This window comes from Anas acuta, chromosome 5, assembly GCF_963932015.1.
Source record: "Anas acuta chromosome 5, bAnaAcu1.1, whole genome shotgun sequence".
Taxonomy (NCBI): Eukaryota; Metazoa; Chordata; class Aves; order Anseriformes; family Anatidae; genus Anas; species Anas acuta.
Window position 1 is genome coordinate 57,606,435 of NC_088983.1, and position 19,369 is coordinate 57,625,803.

The 19,369-nt window shown below is 35.4% G+C and overlaps 1 long non-coding RNA gene across 6 annotated transcripts in view; it reads right to left on the reverse strand.

Annotated features, from left to right (window-relative positions):
- Positions 1 to 19,369, reverse strand: part of LOC137857888 (uncharacterized) — a 109,411-nt gene that overhangs the window by 33,137 nt on the left and 56,905 nt on the right. For 5 of the 6 annotated variants that reach the window (XR_011097357.1, XR_011097356.1, XR_011097354.1 and 2 more), the window contains one exon: positions 1,894 to 1,995. The exons of the other annotated variant lie outside the window; for it this stretch is intronic. This is a non-coding gene — a long non-coding RNA (uncharacterized lncRNA). The remainder of the gene's footprint in view (positions 1 to 1,893; positions 1,996 to 19,369) is intronic. 6 annotated transcript variants of the gene reach the window in all.

Genomic DNA, 19,369 nt, shown 5'->3' on the forward strand with positions numbered 1-19,369 from the left:
GTTGGGCTAGTTATTTGCAGGATTAGGATGCTTGAAAATTAATAGCAATGCTCTTTTGTTTCATTTTATGCAGTTCTGGAGACCAGAGGAGCCTCAGGAATTAATTGTAGCCTTCTAATAAACACAACGATGTAATGACGTATTTAACATCACTGGTTTTTGTTTGATTCCAAATAAATTGCAGATTTTTTTTTCTGCTGTGATACTAAAACAATTACCTTTTTGAAAAAGGATAATTAATCTACAATTTTTTCACATTAGATCATATATCTCTAAAGAGTGCCCACAGATTTGATGGTCTTCAGCTGCTGTGTATTTATTTTTCATTTTTTCTACTGATGTACCGCCCCATCAGTGCTGACATTTAAATGAGTGAGTATTCAACACAAATGTGATCATTTGTATAGCATCCAATGCGGCACCATACTGAGATGATTGCTTCTGGGAGCCATCCATGGGTTCTCGAATAGGGGGGAAAAGCCAGGCAAAATTTTATCAATTTACATTTTTCTGTGATTAATTTTTATGCAAATAAGGGCCCGACCGTGCTCCCATCTCACCTGAATCATGCGGATCATCAAAGACAAATTGAGCATCACTTATTTAAAAAATAGGCTTTAAACTACTCTACAGCTGTGTTGGAAAATGCTAAGAGCAGGGCATGAACTTTTCTAATGTAACAGGAATAGATAAGAAAATGCTTTTTTGCATTTTTGTCCACACTGTGATAAACATGAATCTTAACAAAATCCTAAAAATTGCCTTTGTTTTATATTCCTTTTGCCCTTGTAAACACTTGGCATGGGAAAGCTACATAAGGGGATTTTTCCAGTTTCAGAATACAAACAATCGTACTTGCAAATAAAAAGGCATTGCTTAGTGATGAAAAATATTGTACTGCTTAGCACACTTACAGTGAATATTTTATTTCCATTTTTAGATAGAATTCAAGAAATCAGAAAGTAGCATACTGTAGTGGAACAGGCCTTATATAAGCCGTAATATAACGTAAATGAGAAAAAGGCATTAACTCACAAGTAAATATATGAGTTCTGTTTATAAATTAATACATTTTGCTTTATTGTAGATATCTACACATGTCTATATTTGCCTACCATGAATTTGGAAATTTAAGAGTTAGCTAAAAACCAGCCTTTTAAAAGTAATTTTGATGTGCAAATTACATGGATGGACATTTTATAATTACTGATATTGAGAGTAAGTAGGAATAACTAATCTTTTTATCAACTTTAAAACAAAGTACTTCTCTTCCTGTTGGAAACCAGCAAAACTCTTCAAGGCATTACAGTTGAAGACAAGATTATCGGCCATGAGTATAATTTTTGTAGCTGTAAAATAAGTGTTGCTCAGAAATATGAACTCTTGGCCCTCTAATTTGCACGTGAAATTCGTATACAGGTGTCAGAATGCATTCTCAAGAAAAACGTTCTCATCTCAAGAAGCTGAATTTTGAAAAGGCAGTTTCTTTTCAGAACCATGTTCCAAAAATTATAATACGTCATCTTCAGAGACTCATCTTATAAGTCTTTGCACAAATCACTATCCCTGGAACTAATCTCAGAGGAATAAGTGAGATGTGTATTGGAGAAAATATGGTCTTTATAAGTTAGTATTTTTAAAAAAGAGGCTCATGTACCAGATGCTCTTGTGACTTCAGAGCAAAATTTGTCCCCTTATATATTGCGTACATGAAAGCTTTTTTTTTTTTTGATAGATTTGATTAACCCCCACTTTTAATGAGTTACCTTTCATTAAACTGTACAGCTGAATGAACATTATTTCACATGCAACACAGAATATGCTTGCACACATGCAGATGAGTAATTTTATGTTCAGACCCTCCCCTAAATACTGCAGCCCCATATCACTTACTGTGCAGACGACGCACTGGGGGAATCGTCACAGTGTTAAAGCCGGTGGGAGTTCTGGTGCAGTTCTCAGCCTCCAGCCACAGGTTTTTGGGGCCTGTGCAGCCTGCAGACAAGAACACAACTGATAGTTTTAAATACCTGAGATGAGAGCAGCATGTGACCCGTCATTTTTAATGTTTGTATTAATTCCTCTATCTCCTGTAGTCAGGAGTTTTGAGAAAGACTATACTGTGGCAAGTTTGATCAAATCCAATATGTTGACTAAATAAATTTAGTCAAATATGTTGACTCAATAAATTTGAGTCAACAAATTCAGAAAAGGACATGTGAAAACTAAGGCATATGAATGAAGACAGTAAGGTAGTGAATTATTTAAAACAAAAGACTTTCTTCCCTTTAGAAAAGACCTTATGCAGAAAAAAAAAAAATCAAGATGTTGAAAAAGACCAAGTTACAATGACAAATAATACAGCGCTGTTATTATTTTCAAGATCTGTCTAAAATATTAGAAGCATCAGTTGAACAACGTAGATTGCTATAAAGTGGAACAAAGCTTAAAATATTTACCATTCACTGTCTTTCTACAAACTTAACATCTTCTACAGGAAATATCTTGTATGACTGCATTAGTATAAATACAATAGTAGATCTATCAAGTCCCCCTTCCCTATATGACAGGTTTCTGTATGTTACTCTGTGCCACTGATGCCCATATAATTTCTTATAAACTATAGTCATGATATCCTACTGGAACAGTTCTGCTATTATAATCAGTAATAAATAAAAAAGTACTATGTAGCAGCTTACAAAGAGGATTCTAAATCAACTGAAAATGTTAAAAGTGATATCCTGGTGTTTCATTCCAAACACTTATCACAATAAGCTTATGGGATATAAGAGAGGCATAAACAGATTATTTTACCAGCCACTGGCATACATCCTAAGATGCAAAATATCTGTTGTTTAATACCATGTGATCACACTGCACACATTTTAAGGCAAGGAGTAGAAGCATTAGGAAACACAATGAATACATATGTCACCTCTAAGAGATCACTTACTGGTACTTCACTTACCATGGGAATGTAAAACAGCACTGTAACAAATGAAAACAGACATTTATATAACGTGAATGCCTCTACTCCCAGTTACAATGTGAACAACAGGAAGCAAAAATATCGTCAGTATATTCCAGCCTAGAAAAATCCTCAGGTATCCTTTAATTGAAACTAAAAGAGTGATGTATATAAACAGGCTCATATATAGATACAGATATATAAATATATAAATGGATTTGCTATACACATAGATATGGATTACAAGGTCCCCGTTATTGGCATGCCACGGTCTGGATGAAGAATTGTTAACAGACATGTTAAGGCATATTGTTGGCATTAACGGGGCTGTCAGCTGAGGGGATTTCTACTGCTTCAGCTGCAGTTTCAAGGCAATGCAGAGCTAGTCTGTCCCTCCCAGTAGCACACTGGCACCCCGCGGCTGCACAATGGGCCCGATGGGACAGCTGGGCTCCAAGCACAGGGACCAAGCTCTGAGAAATACAAGAATATTCTAATAGAGCATTAAAGCAGAGCTATGATCAAAAGTCATTAAACAAAAAAAAAGATGAAGAAAAAGGAGATGATTAGAGCAATAGTGTCACATGCCATGTCCCTCCTTCTGTAAGTCACAGGGCAAGTTGTTCCATTTTTGCTGCTGAGGCTCCAGCTTTTGGCACTAGGCCCGCATGCATTAAAAAAGCACAATACTCAGAGGGAAATGCTGCATGGAAGACAACACCAGACTTTTCTTTCTGAGTATAAGCATAGTGACCCAGAAGTGGAGGATCAAACCTGTATGTCCTTAAAACATCTTTTACTTGGAGTGGATGCAGGAACCAAGGTTTTATGCTTGGAAAATATGGGTATCATGCTATGGAAAGGGTTTGGATCTATTGTAAACATGCTTATTGGAGAAAAACAAGAATAATTGGGCAATGAGGTTATGAATATGCACTAACATACATTTGCATGTATTTTAGTGAGATAAATATTTGGCTAATTTATTACTCCTCTGCTCCTTTTTTCCTGATGTTGTTGTTACTTGGAATCTTAAATTTACACTGATGGAGTTATTCATATTCGACAGACTTTGCATATGCGGACATTAGCAGGGACTCAGACAAAATAATGAGGAGAAAATAATGAGGAATGGCTTTTGTTGCAAGAACAATCTTGTCAGAGTACTTTTGTACTGTGCAACATTCTGTATGACTTGGCTATGTTTTCATGTTGGCTTTTTTTTTTTGCCTTAACTTGGAAAAGTAGAATCTGCTCAGTTCAGTTCTACTTATAATCTTGATGATATCTTTCTCAACTGCCAGAAAATCACATTTCAAATTCAACTGTAACCAGCACACATTTGTTCCTCCTCCCTCTCATCTCCAGAACAAAAACACCCCATGTTACAGAGCCCACAGTGGACTGCCGTGCAGTCCACATCAGGGCTACAGTTCCCTGCAGTGCACTCAGTGGTTACCAGGTATTCGTCAGTACTGCAAAATCTGACCCAGGTGTCAAAAGTCCTAAGGATCTCAAATATTATCCTTCCACCTAATAGGAGTCAAAGAGGATCCAAACATCTATCAGTGAAACAAAACTCCAAGATTCATTCTCTTAATATAGGAAATCTCAGCTGGTTTTGGTGTCATAAATGAGAAATCTTAATGAGAAGAATGCTGGGCAAGGAGTCAGACTGCACGGCAGCTTTGTTTGTTTCCATGAGGGAGACACTTCTCAAATATGTTGTGAATGCCAATCCAGAAAAATAACTGTTTTCTAAGACTGGCAAGTAATAAAGGATCTGCACGCAAAATTAATTCATACAGACTCAGTAGACTCCTCCAGGTCTCATCTGCTTTGTTACATACCATCTGAGAAACCATATTTTGTGGGTTATTTAAAAAAAACACAACTACCAGTATTCATTTCTAGAACATTCAACTAATCCCTCTCTGTTAGGTTGTAGCCTACTGAAAGCAGAAAGGAGTTCAAAGTTTGCTTCAGATAGTCTATTTTTTTCAGTAATGACATGCACAAAGATTCTGCAGCAGTAGATATAAATTGACATACTGCTGTTAGGATAATATGGTCAGGAATAACAGGGTGTAACTTGGGGGCATAAGCATAGGTAATTTCTGCCAAGACACCTGTGCAAGATGTAACGATCTAGGAGAGATCCAATGTCACCCTGGAGCTGCAGCCAGAAACCCATAGGATACCATCAGCATATTCAGAACGACACTAGATTCCTATCTGCAGTCATGGTTATTATTCATGCAGTGTCAATTAAAATAGATACAACGAAGATCTATTCCTCTTTGAATACAAAGCTCCTTACTTAGCTTACACTCTGCATCTTGTGTGTAAGGATACCAGTGTAGTCACTACTAAATTCACTGGGCAGTACTGAAAAGAGCCTGGATGTGTCTGCTTTGCACTCTCCCTTAAGGAGAAAGAAGATAATCTCCCTTTGTCTCTTCTCCAGGCTGAATGGTCCTAGCACTTTCCTCATAAAAGTGATAACGTCAGTCCCTTAAACATCTTAGAGATTGAACCGATGAAGTGTATACTCTTTGATTCCATATTATAATTAAAATAGCCTTGGAAGAATAAATGTAAAATAAAACAATTTGATATATTATGAAGACAAATTCTAATTTAAATATGGGCTCCTCTATGCAGGTATCTGTAGACAGTGCTAGACTCAAAGTTAAGAAATATAGATTGTTTCTTTCTAGCCTTTGACATATCACTTAATATAGCTGTGCTTCAGTTTTCCCACCTGTAAGAAGAAAGTACTATCTTGATTTGTAAAGTCCTTTGCAATTGTCAGGTGAAAAGTTCTATTGAAAGCTAAATATTACTGTCAAAATCTATCAGCAAGATCAAATTAATATTCATAATATGACAGATTTTCTTTGAAATGAGGGACACAATAGATGGTAATACATGGCAAAGAGCTCTGTGGCTATATTTAAAAATGGAGTGATACTCAGAAAAAATGTCAAGCATTTATCATTTTCTACATATTTCCTTCTATGTAATTACAAAATCATTTTGCCCAGAAAATACATACTATAAAACATAGGTATGATAAACTCTAAAGAATGACATGTTAAAAAGAAAAAAGGAAAAATAATTTAACTATTACAGAGCAAACTAAACACAATTTAGTTTTGATATATTATCTTTTTCTATTTGGAGAGCTAGGCTGTCAGGAACTGGACAGACCATTGCAGGATTACAGGATTATATATGGATTTCTTTTCCTATTTGTTGTTGTTGTTGTTGTTGTTTTTGTTTGTTTGTTTGTTTTTTAATTATCTGCCTGTATTCATCTGCTTTCCTTGGTGTTAGATCCATTTTGATTTTTAGGCTCTGCCCTCTTTTTACTTTTCTTTTACCTAGCTTTTGCTAACTGAAATTAAATCACACCAAAGTTCATGATGAACTCCTGAACCCACTGTGGCCTAGCTTCGGAGCTTCAAAACCTAGAAAAGTTATTTTAAGAGTAGGATCCATAGAAATAAGCGTGCTTTTTATAGCTTCTAAACTAAACACATTTTTGAGTCCACACTCCAGCTCCAGCACCGCAAATCTGCTTGTGCCTATTAGTCACTGTCACTGCTTTCTGTGCAAAGGACCCTGGTAATTACAGAAGCGGGAGGTGCCTGCTTGTTATAAAATCATTCATACACAAGTTGATACATTCACATACTGTATTTCGGTAACCATATGCTGTTTCTGCAACCTTCAAAATACATGCTGATCAACTCTGGCATCAGAGCTGAATCTCCCCTGGAAATCTGTATTCCCTTGATAAATTACCAAGAGGAGGAAATAACCTAGTATCTACAGTTAGTTATCAGACAGTAGAACACAGAACATCATCACAATTTGTCCAATACAAAGCCTGTATCAAGTGGCGTGGCTTCTGTTTGCACCGATTCAAGAGATGCTTAAGATCATAGTTAATTCAATGCATCCAAAAAGTTCTAAATTTCACATATGAAAGGCCAATTCAGCTTCGACTGTCTTGACAGACCACTGCATTCATATAAAATATAAAGTTTTCATAAACGAGTTGCCCAGTGCACTACTTATAGTATCAATAACATTCTCATTACAGTTACTGACTTCTTGAACAAAGAATGAGATCTTCATTACAAGTTTTTAAGAAGTCTTTTTACTGAAAGAGACCATGATTTCAACTTAAAACTAAGAAGCCTAAAATATTAAAATAGCCCACATCATTCATTTAATTGAGGCCTACAATCAAATGAAGAAATTTAAGTGCTTTCTCCAAGTTTCTCCAGTTCATAAAAAGGGTGGCTACTTCTGTATAACACCCAATTTGTCTATGCAACCCTTTAGATCAGCTGCCATTAAAGCAGATTTCTTCTATCTATGCGGTCTTCCTCAGAGCCTTAGGCAGATTTGACAACAGGGGTCAAATTTTAGGACTATAACTACCACAAAGAATCTTCTAAGACTATACATGAGGTATGATGAGGAACAGCAGCTTGAAATAAGCAATGTCAAAATTTGGTACAAATACAGGAAAGATGCCCTGGTAATGAAATTTAGTAAGTCTGTGTAGGAAAGTCCCAGGAAACATTTGTGTGCTTCACAGGATAAAGCCATAGAAAAATAAAATGGAAGGGAAATACAAGCATTGAACTGGGAGGTAAAATGGATGAACAAATGACACTTTTCCTCTCAGAAGTGAGTGATTGCACATCAGCCAGCACTGTTCTTGGGATGAAGCCAAGAGCTCTGTTTCTTCAACTTGTCTACTGCAAGCTCTATTAAAACCACCAAATCTATTCCATATAATTAACAGAGCTGAATTAGAAGAAAAGAACATTGTCATTGCCACGATGTTTTTTTTTTTTTTTTTTTTTTTTTAAATTTGGCTTCACCTTTTAATAGTCAAAACAAGGAAAAACATGTCACTGATTCAATAACCTGGAGTGTCCCATGCATTGTTCAAACACTTTTCAAAAACTTTTTTTTCCAGAACACCCAACCTAAATATCCCACCTGCTTAGCTCTATAGGAAAGGCAAGGAATCACAACCAGTTATTTGAAATCCTATTTGTCTAACCGTAAAGCCGTATTTATCTAACCAGTCTGCTGCTAGTACAACAATTGAGAACACAGCAATAAATCAATAAGATTAAAACTCTCCCATCAACCTGAGATGGGCCTGGGCTCCTAGGTGCTTTTGAAAGTAGTTAGCAAATGTCACCTACTATTTTGAAAGAACATCCGTCTTCATTTTATTATTCTTACATAATTAAAATTCTTTAGCTTGATGTTTACATAATGCCATCTAGAGATCTAATGTACTTGTCTTTGCTGTTGTACATCAAAAACTAGATGAAGTCACCTCAAAATTCTAGATAAAAAACCTAGCTCAGCCGTGGGGAGAAAATATATATTTTTGTGACATATTTTAATCCAGGAAACACAATTATTATTTTCTGTTGCAAACCTAGTGGTATTGCGTCCATTCAAATAAGAACAGAAGGAGAGAGTACCCAAAGAATGTTTCATGTTGGATTAACTTGACAAAGAAAGGGTGTAATATAGAAAAAATATGATTTGGTGTTACATATTATTCATAATGATGTGGATAAAGTCTTTAAAATTCTGATATTTAAAAGAAGAAACTAAGCTACAAGTAATTACAGAATAATTTGCCTTTCCAGAAAGCTTGCTTCCATCTTTAGTAGTGGTAGTTTGTGTCCAGAAGCACGATGACTTAAATGCACTATCAAGCTATTTCTCATCCATTTTTATCAATTTTGAATTACTATATATTTTTGGTAGTAAAACAGTGCACTTTTTTTCCTGATATTTTACATGAGAAATGAAAATATAATACTGTAAGACATGCAAAACTGCAGCAAGAGATAAAACGCTTCTAAAAATCTGGTGTCTCCTGCTGTCACACTTAGAATTATTTTTTTTCTTAAAGTTTGCTTCCAGAAGGCCTCTCTGAGTTGCATTCAGTGAAGAGTGCATGGTGTTTGCTTAAAATCTGCAAATCCTCACACTGTTAGCAAGTCTTACATTGAGCAACAAAATCACTTGAGCAGGAGTAAAAGCAGCATAATTATCAGTGAGCTTTCACAAACATAGGATGTTTGTGCAACAATAAAAATATGTTATCCGGATTTAGACTTAGGGTTTTCTTTCCCAAAATCCACTTCCAAAAAAAAAAAAGGATGTCAGGTGTCAGGATGTCAACACTTTGTTTTGGTAAATATAAAGCCTTTTAATCTTGAAAAAGAAGAATGACAAACACTAGCAAACTCTTTTGTGGTTTAGAAACTCCTGTCTGTGCACATTACTCTTTCACAGAAAAAAAATAAAAAATCTCTGTTTTGCTCTGTACACAAGGCTGCAACTAATTACAAGAAGAGACAGATGCTGAGTAGCCTTAAGGCTTTCCCTGCCACCACAGTGAGACTGTGCGCTAGTCAACAAGCAGGTAGTGAGTGAACTCAAATGTTATCTGACAAGGCAGCAGATCCCATCACCTAGGGTTAGAATACAGACAAGCAACTTCGTGTTCAAAAGTAAAGACAGAAAAATTTCAAGCAGATTGTTTCTGACAGAAATCATATCACAGCCGCACTTTCTGACAAAGTCTACGCGAATGAAACTATACACTTTCTGTTTCCCATCTTCCCCTTTAAGAAACAGCCAGTATTTCAAAGGTACATTGAAGGTGACAGCTCAATGCACAATGGTTAGCAAGTTCTTATAAGCTGGTTTTCTCTTTGGAGTTATCAAGAAACCTCTACAACTTATCTATGGGGTAAGCGAAAGATTGTTCCACGTGTTCCAATTATTTTTCATTTCCTGAACACTTCAAAGATGTGAAGTGTCAGTGTCATGACAAAACACTGTGGCATGAAGAAACATCACACAGTTATGTGGAAGCTTTAGGGGGAAGTTGCATCACCCTAAAAAGGAAAGTTCGCAAAGAGATGAGATGTTTCTGTAATTACCAATATTGTTTCCAGTGTAAAACAAACTTTGCTCAGAGATACACCAGCTGAACACTAGTAGAGAATATGGCTGTTAGCTTTTAAACAGCATTTTCCTCCTGTCTTTACAGCATCCGGGATCTCTCCAAGTTAAAGGAAGTTACATACATTTGAGTGTTGCAAATCTCTGCAAAGATTTGAATAGGTTTCTTGATTTCCACCCAGAAAAGATTGAATTGATCTAGATTGATTTGGCTGTTTCACTGTGAGTAAATGTCAAAACAAGACAGGAGAAATACAGTGTTCAATGGAGCACATCAGATTTTATGTACATAGGTTCTAGCAGTGCTGTGGATTTTGACCTGCAAACTGGGCATTTGCTCCCAATGGCCCGTGAAAACCCGTAGGGAAGTTTCAGGGCTTTACTGACTAGAATTACAAATACCACTTTCTTTTGCAGAAGGCCAGTATTTTCCAACCTGAAAAAATTAAATGGAGAGCGTGAAGCATGCTTGCTTACCCTGCAGTATAATTAAAACACTGAAGGTGAATGAGGCATTCATTTCTAAATCTTCCTGGTAGCAGAACAGGATAAACACACTGATAATTACCGCCCATGAAAGAGAAAGGATTATAAACAGGATAAGCAAGTAAAAAACTACCAAATATTACAAACAGCATGTTTGCCCCATGTCAGAATTATTTTGGACTCCAGATTTCCTTTACTTTTCCATCATCCGTTCAATGTTTTTTAGGAAAGACATAAGTCGTTTTGTATAATATTGTCAGTTTGCAGCATTGATCTCTATCTTTACCATTACTAAAAGGACTATTGCAACACAACTCACTTGAGATTATGCTAGAAAACTAATACTGGGGAATATGGCAAATATATTTGAGTATCTTCTTGTTAGAATCTGACAATTTTTATCATCCCCTACCACACAGAGCTAACCGATTTCTGTGTAGATATTAGCTCTACTCATAATTAAATTTCTGTGGCTTAGAATATGGTACCTTCCATGCTGAAACAATGCTGTAATTATTTAAAACATTTTTACAATAGTCTGATAGATATTTCTAGGAATTACTGTTATTAGACCTGCATTAACAGTAGAAGCTCAACAAGTATGTAGCTCTAAAAGAAATGTGGTTTATTAGCCTCCATACCATGCAAATTAATTTTTGCTGGATTGTTTTCCTGTTCTAAACTAAAATATTTGACAGAAAATCAAATTCTATGTCAGCAGTAATAATTTGTCCTCGGAAGTGGTTAGAATAGCTCTGTTTACTATATTCAGGTTTACCATACTATAGATGCTTTAGTCAACTTCTTAATCTCTGCTCACTGATACAGTAACAGTAGTGTCATACAGTTTGTGATCAATTTAAAAGCACTTAGACTTTATGGGCAGTCATGCACATCATGTGTAGATTTGAGTGTCCTGCCTGAGGTTACGAAAGACCTACAAGCCCACTTCTCTTTAAAAGAACCTGAAGAGCAGAAAAAACATAGTTTGCAACAGCAATATACTCTGCTAAGGTATTTCCCCATTTCCTCTATTGGGCAAACCCTTTGGATCTCCACCAGGGAAATCAACAAGAAATCTGAAATACAGGGGGCGAGATGTCCTTAACAAAAGGGACTGAAGAACAGAAACCTAACAGATTTGTATTAGGAGAAAAGGACCAAGAAAAATAACACTTAAGGATATTAACCAAAATCTTGATGATTCCAGAAGTCTGGTACCTCATACTAGGTATATGGCTGAATTAATCCAGGCAGACCCTGAGCTTGAGAGCACTTAAGCTTTGGACCTTTCAAATTAAATGAATGGTTGGATGACTTACTCAAATAATAACAAGCTCTTTCGATAATCAAATGAGCTGCCTGGTCTCTGTGAAATCATTATATCATGAGCATCTGAACATCATGAGTTCTTGATTAATGTGACTAGCCAGGAAGCCAACGTTCACAGAAGGATGAAAATTACAACAGAAGTGAAAATTACAAAGAAATTACAAAAGAAAATTACTGTTATAGCCCGGTGACTCGGTTACTCTGAGGTTACTCCAGACAAAGTATGATGAAAAATCTGCCTCAAACATTAGCTCCTTTTCTGCTTTTTCATTCTGGTCCTTGGAATAGAAGTTAATAGTTTATCCCTTCTTAGACATAGGATGAGTTGTTTTCAGAAGCATTGGTAGTTGTACACAGGCAAGTCAGATTTCCTCTGCATTTATTAGAGCGTCTCTACAACATCAGGAATGTTTTTTTAGAAGTTGACCAGAGACAACATATACTTGGCAGGAAAACCATCCAAGTGTCCTTTACCAAACACCAAATTTAAACAGCTTATTAATGATAGCTCTGCTCTTTAGGTAAAGCAGGAAGAGAAGTCTTTCCATCTGACTATTCCTCCCTTTGACATCAAACAAACAAGTTCAGATCAGAGCTTCCCCAAAAACTGGACCTTGCCTGGTAGCCGTCTGTCAGTACTGGAGCTCACCTGAATCCAGAGTGCTATCTACCTAAAGAAAATAGCAGTGTTGTAGGGACAACTCAGTCTGGAAAGTTTCCTGTTTGCCCAGTATGGTCCTTATCAACTTACAACTTTTTAGAAATGAAAGAAGCACAGTAGATTACTAGGGGCAACATATTAAGGTTGACTTATTAGATCCATGGACTTCATCCTTTATGCCAAATTTGATTCTCTGAACTACAAAATCAGAAACAAGATATCTATGATGGATCACCGAGTCCTCTCTGCATACAGCCTTTCCTGTTCTCATTTGCTACAGACAAAAATAAAGCCTGTAAATAAATTTTAAATTATATTTTTAAAAAACTATTTTAGATATACAAATATAGCACAAAGGATGCATATTTATCCTATTGGGAATTTAAAGGAAAAGCTCAAAGATGGAAGCCTATACTTCAAAAAGTATCTGGCTGTCTCATTGAAAAACAAAGCGAAGAGTTCTAAAAAAATAATGGCTTTATAACTTGCTTTTGCTAATAAAAAGTAGGGTAGAATTGGGAGGAGTTTCCCATTTACAGGATGAACATAGATGGAAGCCCAGATACTTAACTGATTTTAAAATACTTGACAAATTGTACCCACTAACACCACTGTATCTGTTTCACGCCTGCACAGAATTCTACCCACCAACTCTAAAGGCTTTATTTGGACAGTAACATTCCTCCACCTTCCTGATCTTTTCTCTACTTTGTTCACCCAAATGGGCTGAAAGGCATAAGAGAAACTTTTAAGAACCTGTTTATAGTAAGTTCTGTAGATTTTCCAAAAGTAGCCTTATATTTTGTTTACTTAATTATTTGATGAAATAATGTTTACTGCAAAATTCCTAAGAAAGCAGTGGAAGAAATGGCAGATACCTTAAGAAAGCATAATTACTTTATGAAAACAACTAAAGAACCAACCTGTAAACAGGCAGAAAAATATATGGTATAGATTTTTGGAGTATGACCTAAATATTTCTGGAGGACTCCCTAGAAATTGTCATTATTGCATATCATCATGGTAGTAGGAGGGCATTGCTGTAGCTATCTCATGGCTCCAAGAGAAGAAGTTGTTGCACATCAAGGAGCATTCTACTCAGAAGTTAAAATGCCTCAGGCACTTTCAGAAGAAACCCATCATACTTTTAAAATTAGAAACACTAAATTTAAGAAGGTATTCATGACAGTAAAATAAAATTTAAAAATGTACTCGGATAGGCTGAAGAGCAAAACTGTGCATTAAGATCTTATTTAAGGACGGCACATGCCTCCTCATAAATGATTGACTCCAGGCATTGTGTATGCAGATAAAAATATACATGAACTCTCTCAAACTGGTGATAAAGCCTTGCTACAAAGAATTCAATGGTCAATTTCATGTGTAGTTTACAGAGAAAATCTTTTCCCTTTTATTTGTGGGGAAAACAGGTACAAGGGCCAGAAGAGTCTTTTGTTCTTAATAGAGATAATTCCACTAAGCACATATATATCGTACTAGTTATGTATTGATTTCAGTGTATCTAATGAAAAAGTATTTTTTTCTTTGCTGTTTCTCTGTAGCTTGTTAGTCTGTACAATTTTTTTTTTTTTGAAGTACTATGCATACTTATGGTCCTTTAAGAATAAACACTAGTATGCTTCATTTAACATATCTAAAAATATTTTTCACCCAGGAACAGCAGTCAAACTTCGTAGCAGGCCACAAGGTCAGCAAAGTATAACACACAAAGACCATGAGGATTGTCTCTATCCCACTCTCCACTGCCATGGTCTTTGGTCCAACTTAAAGCTCCACAACATCTGGAAATGGTTATTCTAGTAATTAATAATCAGGATTGGGAACAATGCTTATATATATCTTGACAAAGCGGTAGTCATTTTGACATTAAAAAAAAAAAAGGTTATTTAATCTGTCTTTTTTTCCTAAGCAACCTTTGTCTAAAAAAGGACCTCCTTTGTTTAAGAGGAAACAAATACACTTAAACATTTTGAAATACCTTTGTAGTACTCAGTTTGGTAGATTAAATTAAAATACATATTTGTCTGCAAAAGGAAAAAATTGCATAAAAGTTAGTGTATGTTGTGTATAAAGACAACTACCCACATGCTTCTGACACAGAACACGTCAAAAAGGAGTATTACTATAACACGCTTTCCACACTTTCTTTAACTTCCTTACTACTACATGTTGCTATTTCAAGTGTTCTCCTTCAGGGCACCGTCTACTGGCAGAGGCTGGCTATTCTTTTTATTGTGTACGATTCCCTGTATGGCCTCTCCTGAAGAAAGTTCCATCAGCATTGACAGTTGCCCTGCTGATCTCAGAAATGCAAGGAAAAAGAACTGGGGGGCATGCAACTAACAAACACACAGCCATTTCCATAAACAATGGCTACAAATGCTGCTTCTTTAAAAACACATGAGCAGTTCAATATTTGCAGAACATAGTTTTCATGTGAGAAAAGGAAATGTGCTTGTTAATTTTCAGTTTTGCAACTCAATTGCTTTGGTTAGAAACTTGTCAGATTTCAGATCTACCTTGTGACTGGTGACTTGACTTTTTTTTTTTTAGTGCACATCCCTGAACAGTTCTATTTAAACTCAATTTTCTCCAGGAAAAAAAAAATAAAATAAAAAATCCTGCCATCAGTATTTAGTCAGGTATTTACAATTATGCAGATCCCCTTACTTGTTCATGAGAATCTCCAAAATAAAAATCCAATAACATAAAACTAAGTTAATGAATAGTGTTCCATAAAGACATTTCAATGACACAAGATATCTTCCAGTCACCCAGAGACATACTTAGGACCCAGAATTACTCCAGAAGGCTGGACAGATGATGTTATTCTTTTTTAAAAGAGGTCAATGAGAAAAAAATCACCAGGAGGCTCCCTAAGCAGCTTCAGAACAGGACATGGATTCTCCATTAGGATCCATTCACTAGGAAATAGCAGTAAACATCTACTTCAGATCTCCTGAAGTAGATCAGATGTGCTCTACCCTATACTTAAGGATTTTATTTTGTCTGTTGCTTTTTTTTTTTCTTCTTCTCCCCAACTAGTTTCAAATGGAATTGCAAAGAACTGCAATCATATTCTTAAAGAAGGCAAAACATACATATCTTCAGCCTCAGTGAGCAACAGCATGAATCTGTAGAAAACAGAAGAGAGAAGCAGAATATTCGAGTAATTTTATATTATTTTTTTTAACAAGTTAGTCAAAATACTAAAACACACATAGCAATACAAAGGAAGCACACATAACTCTTCTTCCTGTAAGATGTCCCGCAGGTCTACTGTTTAAACACGGATCTAATTTGACTTCTACCTCGTCCCAAAGAATTCTGAACAAGTCAGTCACATTACAGACCCTATGTCTATTTTTTAGATCATACTTATGAGCCTGCAAAAATAAGTGGAGTAAACCACGCTTTATACCTGCCTTGACTATATACATAAAAGCTTATTAATACCCAGGAACATCTTGGGGATACTCTATTTGGACTCTGTCCAACATAGTGAGATTATCTTGCTCACTTGTTTATACATCGCGTGATTACCAGTTTCTTATCCACTGTACAATGGGTAAATAACGTTTGCTTGAGATATACGTTGGTTCAATTTTTCACAACGTAACAGGAAAAAAGTAACGGATTAAAAGCCGTTTTCCACTAACCTCCAGGAAGAGCAATTCATGGCTCTTGGATATTTTCATAATGAATTAAGTCTTGCTTTTGTTGTTAAACATGATTTTTAGCCACATTAAAAATTGTTTCTTGCTAATAACAGGTTTTCAACAGCGTGCTTCACTTTTTCTTTTCTTTCTCTCATCAACTGCTATTTTTTTTTCCTCTTTTTGTCTCCAGCTGCTCATGTTATTACTTGCTTAATTTTTCCTTTTCTCTTTCCATCTTCCCTCCCTCCAGGTGTTTCAATACTAGTTTTCAACTGTTCTATTTTGTGGTAGATTTCTCAAGCGGGATTTGTTTCCATCACATTGGTAGCTTTTGCCTATTTATTATTGTTATTCTACATTAAACTAATCTTATCAGATCATTGTCATTCCTCAGAGTGATTTTTTTTGCATAAATATACATGAGATTAATGTGTGGCTGCATACAGCTTCATTTTACAGTATAATTTCAGCTTTCCTTTTATTGGTTAAAAACTCAAGAAAATGTACTATCAGCTCAAAATCAATATATTACTGGAATTTACATACAAGAATTATGACATAAACTTCCTCATTTTGAGTCTGCTTATGAGCTTTAGAATTGGTAGCAAATAATTTTTCTGCCTCTACAAATGTCTGTTGCAGGCGACCTGCAGACTAGAGACTAAATTCACGTTAAGTAAACATCAAAAGCAAAACGTATAGCAAGCTGCACAAGGTATAGGACAAATCAAGCTGCCTTCTATAAGAGCTATAAGAGCACCCTGTAGCACTAGTAAGATCCACACAGGAGATAATTTTTCAGCTTCAGACTAAGCCTATTTTTATAAACTTCAAGTTCTATCTCTTGGTTAATAACAAAGTTGTCTCAGATGTCTTGATTACAAACTGTTTATATTTTCCAATATGCTTTCATTGTATTTTGCCAAATTCTTCTGATGATACATTCCTCAATCAGCCATGAGGAGTTACCAAATCTCTGTGATTAAAATGTCATCTTAAAGTATTGTAACATCACAAGTACAAATCTCAGAGCCTAGTTTGACTGTTTGTACAGGCGCAAACTTTCTTAATAGGGGATCTACACAGGGATAGGATGGAAAAACAAACCTGCTCAAAGGAGCAATACTAAATATGGATCCTTACACTGGTTCTACACTTAATGTAACCACATAGCATTTTCTCACATATATGTAAATAAGTATTATGAAAGCATGTTTCATATATTTATATATATATATTTTACACCTTCAAGTATGTATGCATGTTTCTCTCTAGAGACAGATTTCTTGTACGTTTCAAATGTCAATGCCATGTGGATTAATCTGTTGATAACTAGCCCCCCCCTCCTCCCTCCAATTTGGTTTTAGTTAATATTTCATGCTCGTTTTGAGTACTTGAAAAAAAAGTTATTCTCCAAGAGACCTGCATATATTCTTAATCATTTCACTTTGTACAGTAAACCCTCAAAAAAATAGAGCAACAATATTCTTTGTAGACAAAAAAAGGTCTCTGAAGCAATGAGAATAGGAATTAGTCAAGAATGGAACCAAGAAACTGACACAAATACAACACCAATTTCTGAGACAAACATTTATATCTTCATAATGTCAGCATACCACAATCTACACCAACACACTCCAAATTCTAATTGATTGTTTCTGGACCAAATGCTATGACCATTACATCAGACAACAGATTTTTGCACTGAGTTGCTTTCATACTTGTTGATAAAAATAGCGAGTATATGTATAAATGCCTAGTTTCCAGTCAAAAGCCATAATTTAGTAATTCCACTACTGTATTTTTTTTTATTATTATTATTTTTAAGCTAAGTTACTTTTAGGAAGAATTGAAGTTGGTGAAATTTCACCAATGTGAAAAATAACTGAAATTTCAAGTTCCTCTACATTAGTCGTTTTTCTTTATGTGCCTAAGAAAGCTACCAAGCTTTCAGCACCATACACCTATCACCATAAGCCTGATAATTTCTCTGTAAGTATTTTCACTTTTTTTCTTTTTTTAATGGAAATTGCATTGTAACTGAAATATGAGTCTTTAAAAAAAAAGTTAGTTCCAAAGCCTTTGGACTAACAACTCAAAAAAAAAAAAGTCCATCTTTAGTTACACTGCCTTAATTTGATTAAGGACACCATAGAAGCCTATGGTGTCAGACTATCTGAATTTTTAAAAGTAGATTAAATGCTGTAATGCCTATGCACCCACACACAGAAACACGTAACAACAGAAACCATAGGTCAGACCAGTTGCTTAAAAAGCGCACCTTCAAGAAGAGGAAATCCCTCACAGCTTGCCATGTGGGCTTCCTGCTTCAGGCGGCATGATGATGGGAAACGAACAGTTCAAGCGTGCCATTATCCTAGATAGGACTTGGATCAAAACATGGTTGTTTTCACTATGCAATTCTCAGTCTTTCCTCCCCTGCAAACATTTATAGGACATGGGGTATCCTTTACCAAAAAGGGAACATGTAATGACAACGTATTCATGAATCTTCAATGGCTCAATTATTTTCATCCCAGTAGTTTTATGAGAGGAAAAAGTACAAAACTCCATGAAATGATATAACTCCTAGGAATTATTACAATGCTGGTGCATTACTACTAATTCTACCCTATTAGATGATACTATATCTTTTCATAATGAAGATTAAATGCAGCAGAAACTATATAATGGCAGAACTCCTGTAGATCAAATTGAGTCTACCATAAGAAAAATGATCACTGATCCCAAGACGTTATGGAATAGTAAACTTAAGAAATTGTGCCACTTTTCAAGTTTATGTGACTATGATTATTTAATTTTCCTTTGTGCGTGCTCAAGTATAGCTGTTATGTGACTACACATGAGAGAACCTGAAATTAATTTGTCTGTATAAGATCAGTGACTGTACAAATTCTTATGAAAACTAACATGCCATGACAATAGTAATTTTGATAAAATTACAGCAAGGACTGCAATTCTCTGCCATCTGGCTGTCTCATCATAACTACTTTGATGTGCTTTTTATTACTTATTTACTTACTTCAACTACTTTATCAGTTGTTTCAGAGCTTAGAAATGTTAACTGCAGAACAATATTAAAGAAACAGTATCTCTGAAGCTTAGCATTAATTCCTTACAAAAGTTTAAAATCTGCAATCATTTTCAAATTGAAGTCGTAAAAATAATATAGCTACTCTATAGAAAGCAGACAAT